Source organism: Phragmites australis, chromosome 10 (genome assembly GCF_958298935.1).
Source record: "Phragmites australis chromosome 10, lpPhrAust1.1, whole genome shotgun sequence".
Lineage (NCBI taxonomy): Eukaryota > Viridiplantae > Streptophyta > Magnoliopsida > Poales > Poaceae > Phragmites > Phragmites australis.
The window spans coordinates 17,101,307-17,109,670 of record NC_084930.1 but is presented as its reverse complement, the minus strand read 5'-3'; the positions used below and the strand labels follow the sequence as shown (position 1 = coordinate 17,109,670).

Below are 8,364 nucleotides of genomic sequence, written 5' to 3'. Positions count from 1 at the left end.
ATTCCTATTTGATGTGGGGTCCTCATTCCAATAGACTTTGTCTAAGTCTCACCAGCTGACCGAGATGGAAACTAACGTTTAATTAACTTCGTTCATTCATATCAAAGATAAATAAATTTTCCATGAAGTAAATTGTTGTGATGGAATATTCATATTTGTTTTAGAAGAATAAACACTAATAAATGTAAATGACAAATTTGGATACATCCATTGTGACCACACATGAAGAAAAATACATTCCTTTGTGCAAAAGAAACAAAAATTTGGCAATGTGTTAGGTAGAATTATCCAAATAATCAACCAATAATTCAAAAGGCTACCGTTTCCTAAATGTATCTTGAAAATAAGAGCTTGCATGATCAAGCAATTTTGCAATCAATAATGCACCTGCAATTCTGCATGCATGCATCTCCATTATTGCAGGCCGATGGGTCAATATGATCGAGCTATGCTTTCACCGAATTATAGCAATCATGCATGCATACATCTTCATTATTGCAAGCCGGTGGATCGATATGATCGAGCTGTGCTTTTACCGAATTATAACAGAGGGAGCCGACCGACAAAAGCATGCTACACTCAATATGAGAGGGAGCTGACGGACATATAAGATAGGAACATGCCATTTTTAGCGTATGGTGCACCGAATACGGCACTGTTGCTCGTATTCAGCATGCTGTGTGCCGAATACGCTTGAGGTTCCACGTATTTAGCACACCATGTACCGAATACTACCTGTCCTATATGTTTTCGGCACACCGTATGTTGAAAACTTGATTTTAGCACACCACATGCCAAATACACTTGTTATATTTATAAATACAATATTATGTTATCTATTTTTATAAATACCATCCGATATGTTCTTATTTTTAGATTTTTACCTAAAAAACAAGGACGACTTGCCCAGCAGAGGTCGAGCTGAAACTTTGGGATCCCAGCAAACAAAAATGGTGAATTTTTTGTTCTCCTTTCTGGCCCTTTAGAATATGTAATTACTATTTTAGAATTTGTTGCGAATTCGCTTGCTGGTGTTTCTCCGACACATCCGCTGCCCCAGCTCACTGCTGCCTATTATAGTCAGTAAGCCGGGTCATCAGGTGCGGCGGCAGGAGATGGCTCCACGCTGATAGCAGCAGCAGACGGTAAATAATTGTTCGAGCTGCTTCTCTTCGTTGCCTGGCAAAAGCACTATTTCACATGTACTCTACAGCCGTAAGTACTGCAGCATTACATGTATTCAGAAATGCTGGAACATTATTGAGGTAATCATATGATGAGAAACATGTGAGATTCGATTGTACTTTTACCTCATCGCTAGTAACAGCCCAATCTGCCATTTTCCCCTTATTTTTTAGATTATTTGATTTCTCCTGGTACAAAAATCGCAGCAAACGTTTTGCCCCTGTTGCATCTAGTTGTATTCTTGCGTCATGTTAACGCACATCAATCAACCCCAAACAGAATCGATATTCCCGATGCAGTTGAACGCCGGTTTTCGAAACCTCACTATATAGCACAAAGAACCCAATTCCATGTCTATTTTACTGACAAGTCAGTCACATTTGAACAAAAAGGCGCTGAAATATCCACAAGGACAAGTGCAGATAATCATACTACGACACTACTTTATTCATCAATATACATGGTACCAAGAGAACTCACGTATTAATACCTACTGACCTTCACAAAATCATCATCATCGAGAACCCGCACCTCTTTCTGTCCAACAAAGTGTTCCCATCGAAAAGCTTCAACAATCCGGACAAACTCAACCCTCTTTTCGAGAGGAAGAGGAACGTATGGCAATCTGAAAACGGGCCTTGCCACCCTGAGCTGAGCCAGGGCAGTGTTGAGAGCAATTGGATTTGGCTGGCTAAACAACGATTTCATCAGGGGCAATAGCTTCTCATTTAGCGTTGCATTCTCACATTCGTACATGATAATCCTTGCTCTGTTGCGTAACTGCCTCTCCAGTTGAGTTACTTCCTGTGTTGCCTATCACTTTAATTCTAGTGCCAAAGCAGTTAACCGTATGCCCAATGAGCATGATGTGTTCATCCCAGCTCATAAGGTGACCCTCTCCTGTTGTTCCTCCAACTATTACTCCTTCCAGCAACACCCTCTATCTGCATGTTTATCAAAGAATCATATGCTTCGAGATCAAATCTTCCATCTGGCAAATAAGGGGTTTTGACCTCTGTGATAAGTCTGAGACTTGTGATATCACCTTTTGATGTCCTGCAGCTCAGACAGACGAAGATCAGATCTCAGCAGAAGATAACATGTATCAAAGCCCTCAGATGCTTGTGTGCAAACCAATGATGTGTAAGATACATGTATATAGTTGTGTATTTCCCCTCTTCTAGAGGGGTTTCTCTGCATATGTTACTTGTACATCTAGCCCCTTCGGGCATCAGAATAGATGGAGTTGCACATTTCTATCATGGTAACAAAACCCATGGTGCTCCCGATCCACACCTCGCCATCACCGGCGTGCCACCAGCACGGTCGCTGGTGAGCCATCACCGTCGGCCGGCGAGAGCAACTCCCTCTCTCCTCTCCTTCTCTTCCCTTAAACCCACCCACGCTCAGTGTTGCCATTCCCTCCCCACGCATGGTCGCTTGGTGCTGCCGCTCCCTCTGCCGGCTGCGGCGCCGCGTGGGCGGCTGCTGCTGCCAAGTTTCGCATAGCTGTCGCCGACCTTCGCGCAGTCGTCGTCGCCTCTTCTCGCGACCCCTGCTTCTCTGCCGGTCGCCGCCGCCATCAACCTCCGCTGAACGCGCCGCCACGCCGACCGGATCTGCTCAGCGCTGTCGCCCTTGCTCGGTTTGAGGTCTGCCAACGCTGCTTGCTCTGTCGGCCACCTTTATTCCAAAAAAAAAAAAACAGGGTGTTTCTTTTCATTCTCCGGTTGTTATGGCATCCTCCAGGAAACTGGGTGCCATTTCGGTTCCCCGGTGTCCTATCTTCAATAGCACCAACTTTCAGGGGTTTGCGGTGCACATGGAGATCCACATGGGTGGTCAGCAGCTGTGGGGCTATTTCACCGACGAGCAGCCATGTCTGCCTTGCCCTACTCTACTGACTCCACCCGCTTACATGTTAGATGCTGATGATGCTACCAAGGCTGTTCTTCTTAACGCTTTTGAGAATGAGATGGAGACCTACCAGTCTGATCTCGCTGTCTACGAGACTTGGCTGCATGAGGAGCGGATTGCGAAGGCCATCTTGGTTGCTAGCATGGAGGTTGATCTTTCGATGTCCATAATGGGCCTCGCCACTACTCAGATGATGTGGGCTCACCTCCGTTGTTGCTATGAGATCTATAACGAAGCATTGTACATTGCTGTTTTGAAGGAGTCTTAGTCTCTTCACTAGCTCGACTCTACCATGGAGGAGTTTCACCGTCAAATGTCTGCTGTGTGGCAGCACCTTGATAGCCTTGGTGCCGAGTTTTGTGGTATTGGCACTTGCAGGTGTTGTGATTGCCTCCGGGATCAGAGGGACATCCTTCGTCTCCATGAATTCCTCTCTCGACTCCCCCCTGAGTTTGAGACTGTCAGGTCATAGGTGTTGACCCACCGTTCGCGCCCTTCGCTTGATGAGGCGATGCCTGAGCTGCGGGCTGAGGAGATACGTCTTTGAGAGGCGGATGTGAGTGGGGCTTAGCAGTCCACCTATGTTTTGGCTGCTTGAGTCTCATCTTCGGCTCTCACACCCTCCTCTCAGGTGCTTCCGTCTTCTTCCTTGCCCTCATCCTTCCCAACGATGGCAGGGGCACCTTCTGGAGTCGTTTGCGACTACTGTGACAGACCGGGCCATGCTGCTAAGGTATGTCATAAGAAGCAACATGACAGGCAGGCATGTCATGGTGGACGCCCCTGGTTGAGCTCATGTGGTCCCTCCACTGAGTCAGGTTCTCGCTCAGTGTCCATCACCGAACAGGAGGTCCTCGCACTGTTTCGCAGCCTTGCTACCTCAGCACACGGGACTACTGCTCAGGCTTCTGGTTCCACACCTACTACCTCTTATCACTACTTGGTTCCTTGATTCTGGTGCTTCTTTTCGACTCCTGATTCGACTTGGCATTCTTATTTGGCCTCTCCTAGTTCTCCTCTCATTGTTCAGACAGCTGATAACACTTCTCTTCCTGTTACTAGCTGAGACACCCTTTCTACTTTATCCATTCATGTTCCTACTGTTTCTCATGTGCCCTAGCTCACTATGCAGTTGATGTTTGCTGGACAGATTACTGATCATGGATGTTGTATCATTCTTGAGGCTAACTCTTGTTGTGTTCAGGATCTTCGTACTGGCCTTCTGGTGGGGACTGGTCCTAGGCGTCATGACTCCCAACGCCTTTGGGAGCTCGATTGGCTTTGTCTTCCTTCGCATCCTTCGGATTGTCGGTTATCCAGTTCCCCTGCTTCTGTGTTAGTTGCTTCTACCATCAATTTTGTGCAGTAGCATCGTCATCTCTCAGGTTCTAGACTGTCTATTTTAGTTGGTAGTGGTGTTTTAGGTCTTGTTTCTAGTGATGCTGCTCTTCATTGTACAGGTTGCAAGCTTGGAAAACAGATGCAACTCCCCTATCCTTCTAGTTCTTCTGTGTCTCCTCTTTGATCTTATTCATTCTGATGTGTAGGGGCCATGCTACCTTTATTTCAAAAGGGGGTCACTCCTATTATGTGATCTTTATTGATGACTATTCGTGTTTTACCAGATTTATCTTATGTCTTCTCGTGGTAAGCTCCTCTCTATTTATCAGTAGTTTGCCACTATGATTCCCACTCAGTTTGACTGTCCCATTCGAGCTTTCCATGCTGTGCTGGTGAGTACATCTTCAATGCGCATCGTTGTTACCTAGCTGACCAGGGTACCCTTGCTTAGTTCTCCTGCCCTAGTGCTCATGCTTAGAATGGTGTGGTTGAGCGCAAGCACCGTCACATTCTTCAGACTACTCACGCTCTTCTAATCTCCTCTGACCTTTCCCCGCACTTCTGGGCTGAGGCGGTCTCTACGGTTGTCCTTCTCATTAATAGGCAGTCGTCCACTGTTCTTCAGGGATGTAGTCCATATGAGCACCTCTTTGGCAATCCTCCTTCTTACAGTCACCTTCACTGTTTTGGGTATCTGCTATGTTCTCCTTCCTCCTTGTGAGCGCACCAAGCTAACCGCTTAGTCAGTTGAGTGTCTTTCTTAGATACAGTACAAAGCACAAGGGTTATCGCTGCTACGACCCTGTTGCCCATCGGATGACGAGTTCTAGGGATGTCACTTTTGACGAATCCTGTTCTTACTATCCTTGTTCGTCCACCGGTGCTCCCTCTAATACTGATGCGTCTCTTTCTTTTCTCACTCTTCCTGATTTGTCCTTTCAGCTGCCATCCTCACGTCTTCCGCTATCATCTACCTCTTCCCTGACACCACCCTTACCAGCTACATCACCACCCTCATCTCCATGCCCTTGTCCTATTCCACCTTCGGTTACCTCTTTTCCCCATCCAGCGTTTCCTCCTTCTCGTGAGATCACTCACTACTATACTCATCGTCCACGCCCTGTTTCACCACCTGACTCCTCTCCTTCCCTTCTCGGTCCTACTTCGGCACCCCCTAGGTACGATCTCCATGATTGTCGTGTCATTCGGCTTCCCAAGCACTATGGCTTCACAACTGCTACTTTTGTCGAGCCCATGAGCTATCGCAAGGCTACTATCCACCAGGAGTGGCAGCATGCCATGGCTGAGGAGATCACTGCCTTGGAGCGTACTGGCATTTGGGATCTTGTTCCCTTGCCGCATCATGTCATACCTATCACTTGTAAGTGGGTCTACAAGGTCAAGACTTGCTCTGATGCCTCCCTTGAGCGCTACAATGCTCGCCTTGTGGTGTGGGGTTTCCAGTAGGAGCAAGGTTGTGACTATGATGAGACATTTGCTCCTGTTGCTCACATGACCACTGTTCGGACTCTTCTAACTGTCACTTCTATTTGTCAGTGGTCTATATCTCTTAGCTCGATGTCAAAAATGCCTTCCTTAATAGTGAGCTGCGAGAGGAGGTCTACATGCAGCCACCTCTGAGACTCTGTCCCTGATGGCATGGTTTGTCGGTTGCGTCGCTCTCTTTACAGCCTCAAGCAGGCTCCTCGTGACTGGTTTGAGCGCTTCTCTTCAGTTGTCATTGATGCTGGTTTTCAATCCAGTGATCATGACCCTGCTCTCTTTGTCAACACTTCCTCTGGTGGCCACACCCTTCTTCTTCTCTAAGTTGATGATATGATCACTAGTGATGACTCTCAGTTTATTGACTTTGTCAAGCGGCGTCTCAGTGACAAGTTCTTGATGTCTGACCTGGGTCCTCTTCGCTATTTCCTTAGGATTAAGATCTCTTTCACACTTGATGGCATATATCTCTCCCAAGAGAAGTACATCCAGGACCTTCTTACTCGAGCTGCCCTCACCGATCAGAGCATGGTTGATACACCCATGGAGCTGGGTCTTCACCTACGCTCCTCTGATGGTGAGCTCCTTGCTAACCCCACTTGTTATCATCATCTTGCTGGGAGTCTTGTCTACCTTGGCATCACTTGTCCTGACATTTCTCACTCTGTTCACATTGTGAGTTAGTTTGTTTCTGCTCCGTCTTAGCTCCACTACACACACCTTCTTCATGCACTCCGATATCTTCGTGGTACCAACTCTCTTCATCTTTTCTTTCTTCGCTCCAGTTCCCTCCAGCTCCTAGTGTATTCTGATGTGACCTGGGCTAGTGATTCATCTGATCGTCGTTCTCTCTTTGCCTATTGTGTCTTTCTTGGCTACTCCTTGATTGCTTGGAAAACCAAGAAGCAGACTGCAGTTTCCCGTTCGAGTGCTAAGGCTGAGTTGCGAGCTATGACAGTGTTGATAAGTGAGGTCACCTGGCCACGGTGGCTCCTTGAGGATTTTGGTGTGCCAGTTACTACACCGATTCCACTTCTCTGACCGCACTGGTGTGATCAGTATTTCTCAGGACCTTGTGAAGCATGAGCTTACCAAACACATCGGAGTTGGTGCTTCCTATATGAGATCGCAGGTGCTGGGCACGATTGTGTCTCTTCACTATGTGCCTTCAGAACTTCAGTTAGCCGACTTCTTCACTAAGGCCCAGACGAAGGCACAACACAACTATTTCCTCTCCAAACTCAGTGATGGAGATCCACTATGAGTTTGAGGGGGGGGGGGGGTGTTAGATACATGTACATAGTTGTGTATTTTTCCTCTTTTAGAGGGGTTTCTCTGTATATGTTACTTGTACATCTAGCCCCTTTGGATATGGGAATTGATGGAGTTGCACATTTCTAACATGATGATCCATGCAACTATTACGCCATAAAACCACCAAACTGAAAATACCAACTGTAATTCACATAGAAGAATTGTACAAGATTACATCACCAAGGTGAACTAACTTGAACTGCAATGCATGGGCTCAACCGAGCATGTAGATATTTACATATTGTCCAGATACATATTATGCCTGAGCAGAGGCAATTCGCTACAAGACACAGAGCTATGAGAACTACACAAATAGGTGATGTGTAAAACTGATCAAAAGCTATAATTAAAAAAAAACTTATAATTGTGGTTGTGTTCTCACTTAACTATCATACCAGAAATTCATTTCATTTCTCCACTCCTCAGCGGATTTGGAGAGTTCAACTTGTATCAATCACAAGCATCAGTAGGTGCAGCCAGTGATATGGAGGAAATCATGACCAGCATATTTGTTGTGCTAGTAAAACATTTTCCCTAAAGACTAGTACTATGACTAGCGAAGCAAAATGCGCCAGAAAGTCTATGATCACGTAAATTGAAGAAACGACTAATTTTGGACTAAACAAGTTACCGGATTTTTACTTCAGTACTTCGCATCAGAAGGTAATCATCGAGACTGACTGCTACCACCGGAAACTTTCGTCCTCCAATCTTGCACAACGTCCCAGAACAAAAGATTCGATTCAACACTTCTATCTCAAGGAAAGAAAAGTTTGTATTGTGCTCAAACACAGAGATTTTCTGTGCTGTGCGGGTATAGTTACGGACTGACCTCGCAGAGGATTTCCGGGGTGCCCAGTTGGCGCAGGTGGCGCGGTCGGGGTTGGCGAGGCTGTCAGCCTTGAGGGCGGTGGTGCGCATGGTGCCATGGAACAGCAGGTGAGCCATTGATCATCCTCCTCCGCGTTCGCCCTGTGGCTCTGCAGGAGGAAGCGGTGGATGGCAGGGAGAGGGATGGGGAAGGAGGCAGCAATAGGGCGGGAAGCAGATCCAGATGAAGGCGGTGGCCGTTAGGGGTGTGGTTCAGGAGAGATGGGAGATCAG

The 8,364-nt window shown here is 46.8% G+C and overlaps 1 long non-coding RNA gene across 1 annotated transcript; it reads right to left on the bottom strand.

Moving 5' to 3' along the window:
- Window positions 1-1,514: 1,514 nt before the first annotated feature.
- On the bottom strand, window positions 1,515-7,972 carry LOC133883730 (uncharacterized). The gene is made up of 2 exons (XR_009902954.1): window positions 7,892-7,972; window positions 1,515-2,241 (listed from the first exon to the last, which is right to left on the bottom strand). It is a non-coding gene; the product is annotated as an uncharacterized LOC133883730 (long non-coding RNA).
- Window positions 7,973-8,364: the final 392 nt, after the last annotated feature.